This window comes from Phocoena sinus, chromosome X (genome assembly GCF_008692025.1).
Source record: "Phocoena sinus isolate mPhoSin1 chromosome X, mPhoSin1.pri, whole genome shotgun sequence".
Taxonomy (NCBI): Eukaryota; Metazoa; Chordata; class Mammalia; order Artiodactyla; family Phocoenidae; genus Phocoena; species Phocoena sinus.
In genome coordinates this window covers 92690984-92711220 of record NC_045784.1, presented here as the reverse complement: position 1 = coordinate 92711220, position 20237 = coordinate 92690984, and the positions used below count along the sequence as shown (strand labels likewise).

At 37.4% G+C, this 20237-nt stretch overlaps 1 protein-coding gene and 1 non-coding gene across 6 annotated transcripts in view; one reads left to right on the top strand and one right to left on the bottom strand.

The window, feature by feature from the left end:
• The window catches only part of COL4A5 (collagen type IV alpha 5 chain), a 228983-nt gene that overhangs the window by 171634 nt on the left and 37112 nt on the right, over positions 1-20237 (bottom strand). The window lies entirely within an intron of this gene.
• On the top strand, positions 284-390 carry LOC116748204. The gene has a single exon (XR_004348215.1). It is a non-coding gene; the product is annotated as a U6 spliceosomal RNA (small nuclear RNA).

Genomic DNA, 20237 nt, shown 5'->3' with positions numbered 1-20237 from the left:
AGAGAACTAGATCCCGCATGTCACAACTAAGAGCCTGCATGCTGCAACGAAGATCTCGCACAAAGCAACGAAGATCCCACAGGTGGCAATGAAGACCCGGTGCAGCCAAATAAATAATAAATAAATATTTTTTCAAAAAACAGATACACATCACACCAACTAGGGTGACTACTATGAATGTGGAGAAATTGAAGTCCTTATGCACTGTTGGTGGCAATGTAAAATGGTACAGTTGCTATGGAAAAGTGTAGCAGTTCCTCAAGACATTAAAAATAGAATTACCATGCTCGCTTCGGCAGCACATATACTAAAATTGGAACGATACAGAGAAGATTAGCATGGCCCCTGCACAAGGATGACACGCAAATTCGTGAAGCGTTCCATATTTTTATACTTTTTGCTTCCGTATGAAAAAAAATAGAATTACCATGTGATCCAGCAATTTCACTTCCAAGTACTCAAAAGAATTAAAAGCAGGGTCTCAAAGAGATACTTCACCAAATACTATTATTTTCCATTGGTCTATTGTTTGTCCAACTGCTATTCCTTGCTCTGAGAGGCAGTGGCTAATACATTTGCCCTTAAATCTATTAAATGCCCCCCAAAGTAGCTGCCTCAACCTTCAGAGAGTTCTGAGTTAGGCAAAATAAGGGCAGGCCTTTTAGAGCTAGTCTTCAGGGAGCCACTAGGCTGGTCAAAATGAACAACCACAATTCTTTAAGAATGAGGTCAATTCTACTACCTCCAGCACTAAGAACTTGTACTTGGAATATGGACTGTTGTCTTCAAAGCTTCTTCCAATCTGGAGTGAAGGGGATGGGGACAAGGTAAGTTAAAATGCCACAAAGGTCTCTTACTGAGATTCAACTGTTTTTTTCCTTGATTAAGCATTTAGCTGGTGGCTATAAACTTTTGACTGGTTTCCAGAATACCAATAAGGTTGATTCTGAGAGTATCTGCTAGTTTATTTGCGATTTTATGGAAATATGGATTTTTGGGATTCCCTGCTCTACCATGTTCATTGGAATTAAGCCTGATTACATCTAAACACATTTTCAAGACAAAAAATTTAACATAGCATTTAATAGTTAAGACACGAAAAACAATTAACGGATGAAGTGCCACACTTTGATGTGGGTAAGAGATGCCCCATAACTTAGCAGAACCCACTCTAGCAATTCCTCAGCTGCTCCCAGTTCCTAGAGGAAAGAATCTGTGGGGCCCCAGGGAAAAGAACATCAGAAGCCTGTGCTTCCCCCTTCTAGATCATAATTTGTGTACCCAAGATCCCCAAATTCCCTGCCCAAATAGCCCCAAGCCACTTTCATGAGCCCACATGGGCCTCTTCAGGTCTACCCTTCACCAGCCTTTCTCAGCCCACTAACCTTTCTCAAGCCCTAAAGAAAATTATTCATGTAACCATTTTCTCCACTCTCCCAAATACAGCACAAGGCTGATAGCATTTTAATTTTTTCATCTAATAGATGCCTTGGGGTTTAATTTAAAGCATTTAATGGTTTAATTATTTAAATAATTTAATGGTTTAATTCTCTCCTGGAACTCATTTTGAAGTGTTGTTCTAGAGGGTGGGTCTTGCTATCTATGTGCCCACTATTAAGCCCAAGGAGTGGTCAAAGTAGGCCAGTGACAGGGACCATGGACAGAGCTTGTACACATAGGCTGGAGTGAAGCATACATTAGAGTGAGGCCCTTTCTGGTGCAAGACAGAGACAGGTATCTAAAGAGAAGGAGGCCAGCCAAGGTCTAGTAGCCAACTTTCCCAGTGCAATCATGTGCCAGTGTTGAAGTCAGAGGAGTTGGAGAATTCTAAACTTGAACCTGACCTTCCAGTTCATTATAAAGGCATATTTGTCAAAATGTGAGAATAGGACTTCATTTTATTTAACAGTTTGTTAAATTGGGTTACAAATTTTTTAAATTTTATACATATGGCATTTAGATTTGTATTTGTACTCTTGGCTCAGTCTATACAAATGATGACACAGGTCTGTATAGATAAAACAAACTAATTTAGTTATCTCTGTAACATTGATGAGGTTCAAACTGGGTAAAGAACAATAGGTAGACACTGCCCAAGTAAGTTACACTTCATTATATTTATACAGCGTACATAAATATTGTTAGATGAAGACCTGAAATTAGTCCATTTTCCCAAAAGTAATGTGTGCAATGCAAACTTTAGGGTACCAGCAACTTTCTAAAATGAAGAACGAAGACAACTCTGAATCAATATTACATCCCAGTTAACTGTAACACGGTGGAGATATCCTTCCTAAAAACTGGTTTCTAGGCCTAAATAAGCCTACTTGAAGGTAGTACATTTGCATAAGTTATTTTTTACTATTATTGATCACAGTGACAACTGAAGTCTTTTCTAAGTGAAATGGTCCTGCCAACAGTTCCTAACACAAGGCCAGCCACAGACAATCATATTTTAGACCACATGACCCAGACTTCCCATGCACATGACTATAGATAATTATAGACAAGGAGGAAGCAAGGTAACTCAAAGACAATCAATCTATAGGCTGGCCAGTGGACTATGATGTGGCAAGCATGAAAAGATAAATTATACCAATCAGACTGAGCAGATATACTCTCACGAATTTGAACCAGGAAATAGCAAGAGATTAACTTAGGTAGCAATGAGAACAAAGCCAAGAGGCCATGATACAGAATGGCTACAAAGGTATGTTGGCCATGTGCAAGCCAATATGCATGCACCCCAATGTTCACTGCAGCACTATTTACAACAGCCAGGACATGGAAGCAACCTAAATGTTCATTGACAGAGGAATGGGTAAAGAAAATGTGGTACATATATGCAGTGGAATATTACTCAGCCATAAAATAAAATGAAATAATGCCATTTGCAGCAACAGGGATACACCTAGAGATTGTCATACTAAGTGAAGTAAGTCAGACAGAGAAATACAAATATCAAATGATATGGTTTATATGTGGAATCTAAAAAAAAAAAAGGTACAAATGAACTTATTTACAAAACAGAAGTAGAGTCACAGACGTAGAAAACAAATGTATGATTACCAGGGGGGAAAGTAGTGGGGGTGGGGGAGGGATAAATTGGGAGATTGGGATTGACATATACACATGACTATATATAAAAGATAACTAATAAGGACCCACTGTATAGCACAGGGAACTCTACTCAATATTCTGTAATGACTCATATGGGAAAAGAATCTAAAAAAGAGTGGACATATGTATATGTATAACTGATTCACTCTGCTGTACACCTGAAACTAACACAACACTGTAAATCAACTATAATCCAATAAAAATTTTAAAAACATAAAAATAAAGTTAAAAAAGAGGAAACAAAAAAGTATAAGGGAGAGAAAAAAGAGAACAAAATAAATGTTATAGATAATATGGAAACTTGGAGCTCATGAACAAGCTATCCTCTTCTGACTACATCACCACTGGAATACACTACAGTTCCATTCTACAATAACCACCCCACCCATATCAAGGGGTAGAGCGGATATCTATTTCTAAGAACCCAAACCATCCCTACTCTTTACTAAAATAGACTGCTTCTCCAATAAAGATTCAAACAAATCATATTGCATTTATTTTAAAGAAATTATAAATATTTTAACACATTTGGGTTTTTATAAAAGGCAGCTGCATAAGATACCATGTTTTATGCAATTCTATTTCATGAAAATTCAGATTTTCAGATAAAAATGTGGAAATATTATTCCCTATAAATTAGGTTTTCCTTTAAATGTCCCTAGGGACTTAAGAGAAATTTTCCAGAAATGTGCTTACTGAGAATATCAAAGAAAGTGAACAGTGAAAAATCACTAATGTCTCAAAAACAACTCCACAGAACAGAAATCCAATAAGAATGGAAGGTTTAAAAATGCAAAATATTCAAAAGGAATTTTTAAAACTGTAAAATAGATGGTTGTGATCTAACAAATGAAATACACAAAAGAATCAATGGTTTGAAAGATATAATCATTTCCAATATCCCTATTAATATGCCATTCAATCTAAACCACATTTTAAAGTGGGTTTCGACTGTTTAACATGACAGGAAGTATACTTTTCTGCTTTCCAGGGTATCTATTTTAATATAAACTTTACACAGGCTTCTACAGACTCCTTGATCTTTTATGAATGAAGAGAGAAGTACAATGTGACTCATATTTTTAACATAATCAGCCATTTATGCTAGATTTCTTATAGCAAAGGTTGTATATGCCTTCCCTTTGACATATATTACCAATTCATCAAAAATATATAAAATGCTGCTCACAAATGGCTCAAAAAACATTTTAAGTCATAATTAACTTGACAATAGGATCAATAATCTCAAATGTATAGATTCCAAAACCTTGAAAACCATTAAAACCAGAAAAAATCCCCCTAACTTAAAAACTGATGTACAATGTTGGTATTCCTTACTGTACTGGCCACTAATAACTGTAAATAGGCCTACTCAAATAATTTTATCATGCCATTTACCTGCTGAAAAACCTATACATGCTCTAACTGGTATGTCATAAATCATATTACAGTATAAATCCCATGAATTCAGGGATCTTATCTCTTTAACAGCTATATATTAACAGTTCCCAGCAAAAAGCGGGGAAAATAGTAGGGGTTCCATAAATACAACTCCTTAGATTTTCCTATTTCAAGAAGGAGTTACAACCTTAAGCAAAATGTTCTTATTACTCCATGATGTGATCTCTCTAGTACAGGCCAAGCTTATTTATCTGGGGTCATCTAAATAATAATCACTTACTTCCACCTCCTGAGTTGACCCTCTCCATACCTGCAATTTTTTTTGATATTGGGCTCAAAAATTGTCAAATAAGACATTTGTCAAAGATTATACCCTCCCTCCAATAAATTCTTATTCCTTTAGTCAGTAATCCCTCCGTCAGCCTATCATATTTATTTAATATGATAGAGATAAAAATCATTACAGTAAGTATTATTACAAAGATTCCTTAGTCATAACACTATTGTTCTTTCTTTAGTACAATTCCTCACCTATTTACAGGGTTGTAATCTTTAAAATCAAACATAAAATATTATCAATCACAATGGAGTAAGACAAATATACCTGCACTGTGAATGAATGAATGAAGCCTACAGAAGTTGAAATCCAGATTAATGTATGTACTCCCATCTGACAACAAAACAAGGAAAACACCGTAAGGACTATTCTGGGTAGAAAAATCTAAATAATGGAGTGACATACCATGCTCATGAATTGGAAGACTCAGCATAGTAAAGATGTCAATTCTCCCATATTTTTCTGTAGGTTTAATTCAGTTGCTATCAAAATTTGAGCAAGGGTTTATAGACACAGACAAACTAATTAAAAAATCCATATGAAAAGGCACAGGCCCTAGAATACCTAAAACAATCTTGGGAAAAAAGAATAAGTGAGAGGAACCAGTCATCCCAGTAAGGCTTACTATATAGCTATGGTAACCAAATAGTATGTTACTGGTGGAAGGCCACACAGATAAATGGAACAGAATAAAGAACGCAGAAATACAACCACACAAATAAACCCAAGTGATATTTTTTACAAAAGTAAAAAAGCACTTCAATGGAAAACTATAGCCTTTCCAACAAATGGTGCTGGGGCGATTAATTAAAAGTGGATCACGGACATAAATTTAAAAAGTACAACTATAAATTTTTTTAACATCTTTATTGGCATATAATTGCTTAACAATCTTGTGTTACATTCAGCTGTATAACAAAATGAATCAGCTATACATATACATATATCCCAAAAATCTTGTGTCTCCCTCCCACCCTCCCTAACCCACTCCTCTAGGTGGTGACAAAGCACCGAGGTGATCTCCCTGTGCTATGCGGCTGCTTCCCACCAGCTATCTATTTTACATTTGGCAGTATGTATAAGTCCATGCCACTCTCTCACTTCATCCCAGCTTACCTTTCCCCGTCCCCATGTCCTCAAGTCCATTCTCTACATCTGCATCTTTATTCCTGTCCTTCCCCTAGGTTCTTCAGAAACTTTTTTTTTTAATCCATACATATGTGTTGGCATACGGTATAAATTTTTCTCTTTCTGACTTACTTCACCCTATATGAGAGTCTCAGTGTCCATCCAATTGACTAAAAATAACTCAATTTTGTTTCATTTTATGCCTGAGTAATATTCCATTGTATATATGGGCCACATCTTCTTTATCCATCCATCTGTCAATGGACACTGAGGTTGCTTCCATGTCCTAGCTATTGTAAACAGAGCTGCAATGAACGCTGTGGTACATGACTCTTTTTGAATTATGGTTTTCTCAGGGTATATGCCCAGTAGTGGGATTGCTGGGTCGTATGGTAGTTCTATTTTTAGTTTTTTAAAGAACCTCCACACTGTTCCCAATAGGGGCTGTATCAATTTACATTCCCACCAACAGTGCAAGAGGGTTCCCTTTTCTCCACACCATCTCCAGCATTTACTGTTTCTGGATTTTTTGATGATGGCCATTCTTACCAATGTGAGGTGATACGTCACTGTGGTTTTGATTTGCATTTCTCTAATGATTAGTGATTTTGAGCATCCTTCCATGTGTTTGTTGGCAATCTATATATCTTCTTTGGAGAAATGTCTATTTAGGCCTTCTGCCCATTTTTGGAGTGGGTTGTTTCTTTTTTTGATATTGAGCTGCATGAGCTGCTTGTAAATTCTGGAGATTAATCCATTGTCAGTTGCTTCATTTGCAAATATTTTCTCCCGTTCTGAGGGTTGTCTTTTCATCTTGTTTATGGTTTCCTTTGCTGTGAAAAACTTTTATGATTCATCAGGTCCCATTTATTTATAGTTGTTTTTATTTCCATTTCTCTAGGAGGTGGGTCAAAAAGGATCTTGCTGTGATTTATGTCACAGAGTGTTCTGCCTATGTTTTACTCTAAGAGTTTTATAGTGTCTGGCCTACATTTGGGTCTTTATTCCATTTTGAGTTTATTTTTGTGTATGGTGTTAGGGAGTGTTCTAATTTTATTCTTTTACATGTAACTGTCCAGTTCTCCCAGCACCACTTATTGAAGAGGCTGTCTTTTCTCCATTGTATATTCTTGCCTCCTTTATCAAAAATAAGGTGAACTTATGTGTGTGGGTTTATCTCTGGGTTTTTTATCCTGTTCCATTGATCAATATTTCTGTTTTTGTGCCAGTACCAAAGTGGCTTCATTACTGTAGCTTTGTAGTATAGTCTGAAGTCAGGGAACATGATTCCTCGAGTTCCGTTTTTCTTTCTCAAGATTGCTTTGGCTATTCGGGGTCTTTTGTGTGTCCATACAAATTGTGAAATTTCTTTTTCTAATTCTGTGAAAAATGCCATTAGTAGTTTGATAGGGATTGCACTGAATCTGTAGATTGCTTTGGGTAGTACGGTCATTTTCACAATGTTTATTCTTCCAATCCAAGAACATGGTATATCTCTCCATCTGTTTGTACCATCTTTAATTTCTTTCATCAGTGTCTTACAGTTTTCTCCATACATGTGTTTTCTCTCCTTAGATATATTTATTTCTAGGTATTTTATTCTTTCAGTTGCAATGGTAAATCGGAATGTTTCCTTAATTTATCTTTCAGACTTTTCATCATTCTTGTACAAGAATGCAGGAGATTGCTGTGCATTAATTTTGTATCCTGCTACTTTACCAAATTCATCGATTAGCTCTAGTAGTTTTCTGGTAGCATCTTTAGGATTCTCTATGTATAGTATCATGGCATCTGCAAACAGTGACAGTTTTACTCCTTTTCCGATTTGGATTCCTTTTATTTCTTTTTCTTCTCAGATTGCTGTGGCTAAAACTTCCAAAACTATGTTGAATAAGAGTGGCGAGAGTGGGCAACCTTGTCTTGTTCCTGATCTTAGTGGAAACGGTTTCAGTTTTTCACCATTGAGAATGATGTTGGCTGTCAGTTTGTCATATATGGCCTTTATTACATCGAGGTAAGTCCCCTCGATGCCAACTTTCTGGAGAGTTTTTATCATAAATGGGTGTTGAATTTTGTCAAAAGCTTTTTCTGAATGTATTGAGATTATCATATGGTTTTTATCGTTCAATTTGTTAATATGGTGTATCACAATGATTGATTTGCGTATACTGAAGAACCCTTGCATTCCTGGGATAAACCCCACTTGATCATGTTGTATGATCCCTTTAATACGCTGCTCTATTCTGTTTGCCAGTATTTTGTTGAGTATTTTTTCATCTATGTTCATCAGTGATATTGGCCTGTAGTTTTCTTTTATCTTTGTCTGGTTTTGGCATCAGGGTGATGGTGGCCTCGTGGGATGAGTTTGCGAGTGTTCCACCCTCTGTTATATTTTGGAAGAGTCTGAGAAGGATAGGTGTTAGCTCTTCTCTAAATGTTTGATAGAAGTTGCCTGTGAAGTCATCTGGTCCTGGGCTTTTTGTTTGTTGGAAGACTTTTAATCGACGTTTCAATTTCAGTGCTTGTGATTGGTCTGCTTATATTTTCTATTCCTTCCTGGTTCAGTTTTGGAAGGTTGTGCATTTCTAAGAATTTGTCCATATGTTCCAGGATGTCCATTTTATTGGCATATAGTTGCTTATAGTAATCTCTCATGATCCTTTGTATCTCTGCAGTGTCTGTTGTAACTTCTCCTTTTTCAGTTCTAATTTTACTGATTTGCGTCTTCTCCCACTTTTTCTTGATGAGTCTGGCTAATGGTTCATCAATTTTTTTTTATCTTCTCAAAAACCAGCTTTTAGTTTTACTGATCTTTGCTACTGTGTCCTTCATTTCTTTATCATTTATTTCTGATCTGGTCTTTATGATTTCTTTCCTTCTGCTAACTTTGGGGTTCTTTTGTTCTTCTTTCTCTAACTGCTTTAGGTGTGAGGTTAGGTTGTTTATTTGAGATGTTTCTTGTTTCTTGAGGTAGGATTGTATTCCTATAAACCTCCCTCTTAGAGCTGCTTTTGCTGCATCCTGTAGGTTTTGGGCCATCATGTTTTCATTGTCATTTGTTTCTAGGTATTTTTTGATTTCCTCTTTGATTTCTTCAGTGATCTCTTGGTTATTTAGTAGTGTATTGTTTGGTCTCCTGTGTTTGTATTTTTTACAGTTTTTTTTTCCTGTAACTGACATCTCGTCTCATAGCAATGTGGCCGGAAAAGATACCTGATATGATTTCAATGTTCTTAAATCTACCAAGGCTTTATTTGTGACCCATGATATGATCTATTCTGAAGAATGTTCCATAAGCACTTGAAAAGAAAGTGTATTCTGTTGTTTTGGGATGGAATGTCCTATAAAGATCCATTAAGTCCATCTTTAATGTATCATTTAAAGCTTGTGTTTCCTTACTTATTTTCATTTTGGATGATCTGTCCATTGGTGAAAGTGGGGTGTTAAAGTCTCCTACTATGATTGTGTTACTGTTGATTTCCCCTTTTATCACTGTTAGCATTTGCCTTATGTATTGAGGTGTGCCTATGTTGGATACATAAATATTTACAACTGTTATAACTTCTTCTTGGATTGATCCCTTGATCATTATGTAGTGTCCTTCTTTGTCTCTTCTAATAGTCTTTATTTTAAAGTCTATTCTGTCTCATATGAGAATTGCTACTCCAGCTTTCTTTTGATTTCCATTTGCATGGAATATCTTTTTCCATGCCTCACTTTCAGTCTGTATCTGTCCCTAGGTCTGAAGTGGGTCTCTTCTAGACAGCATATATATGGGTCTTATTTTTGTATCCATTCAGCTAGTCCATGTGTTTGGTTGGAGCATTTAATCCGCTTACATTTAACATAATTATCAATATGTATGTTCCTATTAGCATTTTCTTAATTGTCTCGGGTTTGTTTTTGAAGGTTTTTTCCTTCTCTTGTGTTTCTTGCCTAGAGAAGTTCCTTTAGCATTTGTTGTAAAGCTGGCTTGGTGGTGCAGAATTCTCTTAGCTTTTGCTTGTCTGTAAAGGTTTTAATTTCTCCGTTGAGTGTGAATGAGATCCTTCCTGGGTAGAGTAATCTTGGTTATAGGTCTATCCCTTTCATCACTTTAAATATATCCTGCCACTCCCTTCTGGCTTGCAGAGTTTCTGCTGAAAGATCAGCTGTTAACCTTATAGGGATTCCCTTGTTGCTTTTAACATTTTCCCTTGCTGCTTTTAATATTTGTTCTTTGTATTTAATTTTTGATAGTTTGATTAATATGTGTCTTGGCATGTTTTTCCTTGGATTTATCCTGCATGGGACTATCTGTGCTTCCTGGACTTGATTAACTATTTCCTTTCCCATATTAGGGAAGTTTGCAACTATAATCTCTTCCAATATTTTATCAGACCGTTTATTTTTCTCTTCTTCTTCTGGGACCCCTATATTTCGAATGTTAGTGCATTTAATGCTGTCCCAGAGGTCTCTGAGACTGTCCTCAATTCTTTTCATTCTTTTTTCTTTATTCTGCTCTGAGGTAGTTATTTCCATTATTTTATCTTCCAGGTCACTTATCCGTTCTTCTTGCTCAGTTATTCTGCTATTAATCCCTTCTAGAGAATTTTTAATTTCATTTATTTTGTTGTTCATCACTGTTTGTTTGCTCTTTAGTTCTTCCAGGTCCTTGTTAAACATTTCTTGTATTTTCTCCGTTCTATTTCCAAGATTTTGGATCATCTTTGCTATCATTACTCTGAATTCTTTTTCAGGTAGACTGCCTATTTCCTCTTCATTTGTTTGGTCTGGTGGGTTTTTACCTTGTTCCTTCATCTGCTGAGTATTTCTCTGTCTTCTCATTTTGCTTAACTTACTTTGTTTGGGGTCTTCTTTTTGCAGGTTCGTACTTCCCATTGTTTTTGGTGTCTGTCCCCAGTGGGTGAGGTTGGTTCAGTGGGCTGTGTAGGCTTCCTGGTGGAGGGGACTGGTGCCTGTGTTCTGGTGGATAAGGCTGGATCTTGCCTGTCTGGTAGGCAGGACTGCATCTGGTGGTGTGCTTTGTGGTGTCTGTGAACTTTTTATGATTTTAGGCAGCCTCTCTGCTAATGGGTGGAGTTGTATTCCTATCTTGCTAGTTGTTTGGCATGGGGGAGCTTGCTGGTCATTCAGTGGAGCTGGGTCTTAGTGTTCAGATGGAGATCTCTGAGAGAGCTCTCACCGATTGATATTACGTGGGGTTTGGAGGTCTCTGGTGGTCCAGTGTCCTGAACTCGGCTCTCCCACCTTGGAGGCTCTGGCCTGACACCCGGCCAGAGCACCAAGACCCTTTCATACACACAGCTCAGAAGAAAAGGAAGGAAAAAGAGAGAAAGACAAAATAAAATAAAATAAAATAAAGTCATTAAAATAATAAATTTTTAAAAATTATTAAAAATGATTTTAAAAATTTAAAAAGTGAGAAAAAAAGGAAGAGAGCAACTAAACCAATAAACAAATGCACCAGTGATAACAAGTGCTATAAACGATACTAAGATAAACATAAAAATCAGAAACTAGTCAGTCACATACAGGAAACCCCAAGTCTACAGTTGCTCACAAAGTCCACTGCCTCAATTTTGGGTTGATGCATTGTCTATTCAGGTATTCCACAGGTGTAGGGTACATCAAGTTGATTGTGGAGATTTAATCCACTGCTCCTGAGGCTGCACAGAGAAATTTCCCTTTATCTTTTTTGTTCACACAGTTCCTGGGGTTCAGCTTTGGTTTTGGCCCTACCTCTGCATGAAGGTCGCCCTCCGGCATCTGTTCTTCGCCCAGACAGGAGGGGGTTAAAGGAGCGCCTGATTAGGGGGCTCTGGCTCACTCAGGGTGGGGGAGGGAGGGGTATGGAATGCAGGGTGAGCCTGCAGCAGCAGAGGCCAACATAATGTTGCAACAGCCTGAGGCATGCCTTGTGTTCTCTTGGGGACGTTGTCCCTGAATCAGGGGACCGTGGCACTGGCCAGCTGCACAGGCTCCCGGGAGGGGAGGTGTGGATAGTGACCTGTGCTTGCACACAGGATTCTTGGTGACTGCAGCAGCAGCTTTAGCGTTTCATGCCCATCTCTGGTGCCCACGCTGATAGCTGCAGCTCACGCCCATCTCTGAAGTTCATTTAGGCGGTGTTCTGAATCTCCTCTCCTTGCACACCCTGAAACAATGATCTCTTGGCTCTTAGACAGTTCCAAACTTTTTCCCAGACTCCCTCCCGGTCAGCTGTGGCGCACTAACCCCCTTCAGTCTGTGTTCACGCAGCCAACCCCTGTCCTCTTCCTGGGATCTGACCTCCGAAGCCTGAGCCTCAGCTCCCTGCCCCCACCTGCCCCGGCGGGTGAGCAGACAAGCATCTCAGGCTGGTGAGTGCTGGTCAACACAGATCCTCTGTGTGGGAATCTCTCTGCTTTGCCCTCTGCACCCCTGTTGCTGTGCGCTCCTCTGTGGCTCCGAAGCTTCCCCACCCCCTGCCCACCCCCTGTCTCCTCCAGTGAAGGGGCTTCCTAGTGTGTGGAAAGTTTGCCTCCTTCACAGCTCCCTCCCAGAGGTGCAGGTCCCGTCCCTATTCTTTTGTCTGTTTTTTCTTTTTTCTTTTGCCCTATCCAGGTACGTGAGGAGTTTCTTGCCTTTTGGGAAGTCTGAGGTCTTCCGCTAGAGTTCAGCAGGTGTTCTGTAGGAGTTGTTCCACATGTAGATATATTTTTGATATATTTATGGGGAGGAAGGTGATCTCCACGTCTTACTCCTCCGCCATCTTGAAGGTCCTCTCCTATAAAACTTTTAAGAAAAGTTTTAGTATCTAGGGCTAGGTGAAGAGTTCTTAGACTTGACACCAAAAGCACAATCCATAAAAGGAAATACTGATAAACTGGACTTCATCAAATTTTCAATCTTCTGCTCTGCAAAAGACCCTGTTTAGAGGACAAAAAGACAAGCTACAAACTGGGAGAAAATGTTTGCAAACCACACCTCTAACAAAGGACTAGAACTAGAATATATAAAGAATTCACAAAACTCAATAGTAAAAAGAACGAAGTCCGATTAGAAAATGAGCAAAAGCCATTTCACTGAAGAGGATACAAAAATGGCAAACAAGCCCATCAAAAGATGATCAATACCATTAACCATTAGGGAACTACCAATTGAAACCACCTTGAGATATCACTACACACCTGTAAAGAATAGCAAAAATTTAAAAATAGTGATAACAATATATGTTTGTGAGGGTGAGGAGAAACTGGATCTCTCATTTATTTGGGATGAGAATGCTACCCTGTAAACAGCTAGGCACTATCTTATAAAAGTAAACATGCAACTACCATACACCCCAACAATTATACCCCTGGTCATTTATCCCAAAGAAATGAAAATTTATATTTACACAAAAACCTGTACAGTGATATTCAAAGTAGCTTTATTTATAATAGCCCAAAACTGCAATTAGCCCAGGCTTCCTTCAGTGTATGAATGATTTAAATAATCATTACACAGTACATACGTAAGATGGAATATTACTCAGAAATAAAAAGGAAATAACTATTGATAATCAGAACTTGGATGTAGCTCCAGCAAATTATGCTGGTCAGAAAAGCTAATCACGAAAAGATACATACTATACTCTTCTATTTGTATAACATTTTTTAAGGGACAAAATTTTAGAAATGGAAAAACAGATTACTGGTTGCCATGGGTTATGATAGTGAAGGTGGGAGTGTAAAGTGTATGTGATTATAAAGGGGCAATACAGGTATCTTTGTGATATTGGAGCTGCTCAGTATTTTTTTTAATATTTATTTGGCTGCACCGGGTCTTAGTTGCCACAGGCAGGATCTTTCGTTGTGGCATGTGGGATCTTTAGTTGCAGCATGCAGGACTTAGTTCATTGAACCTGGGCCCCCTGCATTGGGAGTGCAGAGTTTTACCCACCAGACCACCAGGGAAGTCCCGGAGCTGTTCAGTATTTTAACTGTGGTGGGGGATACATGAATTTATATACCTGATGAGACTGTATAGTATTAAAACACAAATGAACACAACTAAATGTGGTGAAATATGAATAGACTGGTGGATTGCATTAATATTAATATCTGGTTGTGATATTACATAACACAGATGTTACCATTGGGGGAAATAGGCAAAGAGTACAAGAGATCTCTCAGTACTACTTCTTAGAATTGAATGTGATTCAGTAAAAATTTATATGAAAAACGCAGCAATTTGAAAAGCTGTTCACTCTGCTGTAGAACCTTCTAAATTACTTAATATTAGCAGTGATCAGAACTTTAATTGCACATTTCAAATTGCATAAATTGGGAATCTTAGTGAAATGAAACAACTAATATATCTCACCAAAATGTTCAGTCTACCCACTATTGCCCAATTAATACACAGAACTGTCTGTGGCTAGAAATAAAGTAGGACTTTGACAGAAGAAATGAATGGCAAAGAAATATGTACAAAAAATCTACCTCTTCAATGCTATTATTAGAGGAGCATTCTGAGTAATTCTTTTTGACACAAAGTCAATAATATTAGCAGAAAGCAAATCCAGGCAGCATTAGAATAAGATTTTACAAGAAAAACAAAATCAAACAATATGTGGAAAAGTGTTTTTAAAAATGCAACTCAAAACCTAAATGTAAATGTGATTCAATTCAAGAAACAGTTTGTGAGTATGGGGTACATGCAAAACTCTTAAGGTAGTGCTAAAGTGGAATACAAATTATATCCTCTAGAAGTACACAATCTAGTGAGAAAGGCAGACACATAAGTAACTAATGATGATACATGCAGACACTGATAAGTCGTATAAGAGAAGTGATCTAGTGTGCCATAGACAAAGCTGAGAACTATTTTGTTGTATGATGCAAAAGAGTCCAGAGCCATTTATGCATCATCAAACACACTGAAATATACACTGAACTTCTGGGGCTTCCCTGATGGTGCAGTGGTTAAGAACCCGCCTGTCAATGCAGGGGACACAGGTTCGAGCCCTGGTCCAGGAAGATCCCACATGCTGCAGAGCAACTAAGCCCGTACGCCACAACTACTGAACCTGTGCTCTAGAGCCCGCGAGCCACAACTACTGAAGCCTGCATACCTCGAGCCCGTGCTCCACAACAAGAGAAGCCACCGCAATGAGAAGCCCACGCACTGCAACGAAAAGTAGCCCCTGCTCACTGCAACTAAAGAAAGCCCACACACAGCAATGAAGACCCAATGCAGCCAAAAATTAATTAATTTTAAAAATAAATAAATAAATATACACTGAAATTCTAACCTTCCTATAATGTGGCTTCATACACATACTTCAAATGAGAACATATCATAATTTTAAATAATTCTGTGTAAATTCTAACACATTGTTAAATTTCTAATTAAAGAATAATTTTATTTCTCTTGGAATATAAAAAACATTTTTAAAAAGTACAATCTATGTTAAGAAGTAACAAAATATTGAGTTAAATTTCTTATGAGTAATTTAAATCATTTAAAATTACTAGGGGATGTTAGTTTAGTTGTTGTCAACCATGATATATTAGCTGTATAATGAGTGAATTATAAAAAGCTAGTGAATTTTTTAAACACATAAAATGTTCCTGGCTTAGAGTTTATTTGACCTAAACATGCTCTTTGGAATCACCCTTGTTCTCTTGTGCAAAGGAACATGCCCATAGGTATATATTAAGGAGAAAAGACATTGTGCCCATCAATCCAGTAGCATCCCAACCATTATAAACAGGAAATTATTTTTTATAAATATCAAAGGGTCTTAAATATACGAAAAGATGACTCAACCTTACCCAGAAAATGCAAATTAAAACCACAATGAGATATAATTTTTCATGTATCATATTATGATATAATGTTTGATAGCACAATATGTTGGTGAGGGTTGGGGAAGCAAGCACTTTTATATCTACTGCTGGTATAAGTGTAAACTGGTACGTCTATGGAGGACGATTTGGCTATATCCATCAAAATGACAAAAGTACATACTATCCAACCCAGCAGTCCCATTTCTAGAAATTTATCCTACAGATAGTACATATCTGAAATGACCTATTACAAAGTTATTCATTGCAGAAGTGCAATACCAAAAGTCAGGAAACAATCTATATATTCCTCAACAGGAGACTGGTTAAATAAATTATGGCATATTCATACAATCAAACACTACTGTGTAGCCATAGCTCTTTATGTACTAATATGGAATGATCTAAAGCAAAGTACATAAAAATGTGTAAAAATAAGGAAAAACAATAAAGTATATTTATGTTTGTGAGTGCCCATGCTTTTTATGCATCAAATAGCTCTAGAACTAAAAACAAGAAATGTTAACACAGGTTGCTCTGGGAAGGAGAACTATGTAGCTGGACACAAAGAGTGCCCTTTCATTGTATACTCTTTTATAACTACCAAAATTTGAACCACCTGAATGCAGTACCTAATCAAAAATAAACGTAAGGAGGGAACAAAAGAAAGAAAAAGAAACTCAATCCAGAGCAGCACAGCTCATCTTCAAGAGGCGATTATTACAGCTAATTTCTCCTGTCTAAAAAACACCTTGGGGCAGGGTAAGAACCAAAGGTACCAATTTATTTCAGTTACAAAATCAGTAATCAGGTTGATGTTTGTTTCATGGTATTTTGGTAAGTTTTCCCCACTGATGTTTCCTGATAAGCTATATGAGAGCTTCACCTTTAGCAGATCCTCCAGATCCAAAAGAAAATACATCGTCAGAGAATCATCATTTTGAAATAAATAAGTCAACATTTTGATAAATACAACACTGTGAGGGTCATTACTTTTGAATTAGTGTAAGTGAAATATACAATGTTGTTCAGTTTACCTAATTACCTTTCAGATCAGTTAACCCTCTTTTCTCTCTCTCTCTCCCTCCCTCTGTGTCACATACACACACAGATTTTTTTTATAATTAAATATAGATAATTCTTTCTTTATGTGCCTTATGTACAATTCTAGTATTGCACTCATCATGCTATATTGTAACTTCTTTCTCAACAGAACTGTGAGCTCTTTGCGGTGTGAAGAGATTATGCACTACTCACCCTGGCATACACATTGCAATGTGAAAGTCTGACAACTGCCTAACTTCCTCCCCAAAACACTCTCTCATGTAATCATTATTTGCTAGATTCTGATAAATTTAAATCATAAGAAAGTAACATTGATAACATGTCCTTCCACATTTTTATTGTTTAGAAAACTTCGGGAAAGTCTATTTTAATCTTAGTCTATCTGAACATTTGCGCATAACACTATTTAGATTTGGCATATAGACCAAAATACATTGAAATGAAAATATTTTCCAAGGTGTCCTTTGAAAGCACAAATAAGAAATGTTCTTATACATGGTGTACTGGTTTGAATATTGTCCTCCCAAACTTCATGTTCATCAAGAACCTTAGAATGTAACCTAATTTGGAAGTAGGTTCTTTGCAGATGTAATCAAACTAAAGTTATGTCATACTGGATTAGGGTAGGCCCTAATCCAATGACTGATGTCTTTATGAGAAGAGACAAATTTGGACACAGAGACACACAAAGACACACATCATATCACCATGTGATGACAGAGGTAGAGACTGGAATGATGCATCTATAAGCCAAGGAATGCAAGTAATCACCAAAAGCTAGGAAGAGGAAAGGAAGGATCCTATTCTAGAGCCTTCAGAAAAGAATGGCCCTGCTAACACCTTGGTTTCAGGCTTCTAATCTACAGAATTGTGAGAGACAATAATTTTCCGTTATTTTAAGCCACCCAGTTTGTGGTATTTTGTTAGAGCAGTGCTTGGAACCTAATATGCATGGAAAATTAAATGTTCAATGCCAAGTAAAACGAAATAGTTAAATAATGTTAATAGTATTACCTCATTTCTGAAAACATCCTAATATACTTCAGCCCAACTATAATGAGATAATCAACAGAGGGGTAACAATTATTTTCCACACTTCCCAATGTGAAGCTCTGTTAGCCAGTTTAGTCTCACAAATCCCAAATAAATCAAGTGTATTCCTAGATCCAGATTTTGTCCCAGCTGTCTATGAACCAGGAAGGGGCTTTCACCAGACATCAACTCTGCCAGCACTTTGATCTTCAACTTTCCAGCCTCCAGAACAGTGAAAAATAAATTTCTCACCCAGTCTATGGTATTTTGTTAGAGCAACCTGAACAGACTAAGCCAGTAATTCACTATATTAATAGAAAAAGGGAAAACATACTGTATAATCATCTCTGTAGATACAGAAAAAAACATTTAACAAAAATTCAGTAGCCAATTTTGATAAAAACACACCAAACTAGGAAATAAAGGTAACTTCCTTAATCCAATAAAGGACATCCCTTAAAACCTAGAGCTAACAAGAGTTTCACAGCAGTGGCACTATTGACATTTTGGCCTGAATGATTCCTTGTTGCACAGAGTTGGTAGGTGGGGGTCCTATGTATTGTAGGATGTTTAGCAGCATCTTTGGCCTCTGTCTACTAGATGCCAATTAACAGCCCCCAATCATGACAACCAAGAATGTCTCCAGATGTTGCCAACTGTCCTCTGTGGCAGTTTCCCCACCCATTGAGAATCACTGAACTAACATCACATTCAATGGTAACAGACAGAATGCTTTCCCCCTAATAACAGAAACAAGGCAGGGATGACTGATCTCACCACTTTTCTCTCACTGCTTCTACTGAATATTGTACATTGGAGTTCAGTACCAAGAGAGCAAGGCAAAGAAAACAATAGATAGGCATAAAGAATGGAAAGGGAAAAGTAAAACTGTCCCTTTTCAAAGACATCATAATTGTACATATAGAACGTTCTTAGAATCTGTAAAAAGCTACTACTAGAAGTAATAAAACTGGTACACTGAAATGTATAAGACATTGCTAAGACAAATTAAAGAAGTCCTAAAAACTAAATATATTATAGACATGTATAAGAGGACTCAATATCATTAATGTTAACTGAACTACAGATTAAATGCAATCCCAACCAAAATCCCAGGAGACTTTTCAGAAATTGACAAGCTGTTCCAAAATTTATATGGAAACACAATAATGTTAAAATACTTAAAACAAACTTGCACTGTCTGATTTCAAGGCTTGCTATAAAGCTACAGTAATCAAGACAGCATGGTATTGGCATATGGATAGACAAGTAGATCTACAAAATAAAGTCCAGAAATAGATTCACACATATATGGTCAATTGACTTGCAACAAAAAATGAAAACATAACTCAACAGGGAAAGGACTGTCTTTCCAAAAGAAAAAAAAAACAGTGAAAGAACAACTGGATATTCATACTGAAAATTATGTTTGGACACCAGTAAAAATGGTGAAGCAGGATGCTCTAAACACTTGTCCCTCCATAGAAACATCAAAAAATCAAGCAGGAACTATCAGAACCAAATTTTTTAGAACTCTGGAAAACAATCTAAGGTTTACAACAACCAAGCAAACGTTGAACCAAGAAAAACACAACTTTAGATGGTACAAAATGTCTGTGGTGTTTTTGCTTGCTCTGACCCAACTGCCTCTCCAGCTTAGTGGCAATCTTCAAAAGGGCAGCCACGTTCACATTGTGGAACACTTGTCCCTGGTTCCAGAGGGAATAGAGCAGATTTTTTTCACAAAGAATTGTTTGTCTGTCTAATCTCTATGGGGGCTACCTAAAAGGCTAATTCAGGACACTTATCTTTGTTTCACCTAACTTAGAAAAGACTCAGGACAGAAGAACCATATGCATTGTGAGAAAACACTGTAAAGTGAATGAACAACCTACAGCTTCCTGGGGCAAAAGATTACAGGTGAGGAATATGGAGACAGTGCCAAACACCTGGGAGGAAAAGCAGGGAAGAGACTTTCCTTGGGAAAATTAGGGCACTGAAAAGTGCCCATATATACTAGGAAATTTTAAAAAGCAGGCCTATGCCCAGAGGAGAACCCATGCCCAAGAAAGACCTGAGTAAACCTTGAATTTTCACTCTAGCTGATCTCCAGGCACAGTGTAAGCAGGAAGTAAAAGCTAAAGCAGAGCTACACATGGCCTGGCTAAGTGTTGAAAGAGTGCTGCAACACACACACACACACACACACACACACACACACACACACACACATAGAGGTAGGGAGGGAGGGAGAAAGGGGGGGAGGAGGAGAGAGAGAGAGAAATTTTCCTTCTCTTTCCCCTTGTTTCTTTAATCCTTTTCCCTCTCTTTCTTTATTG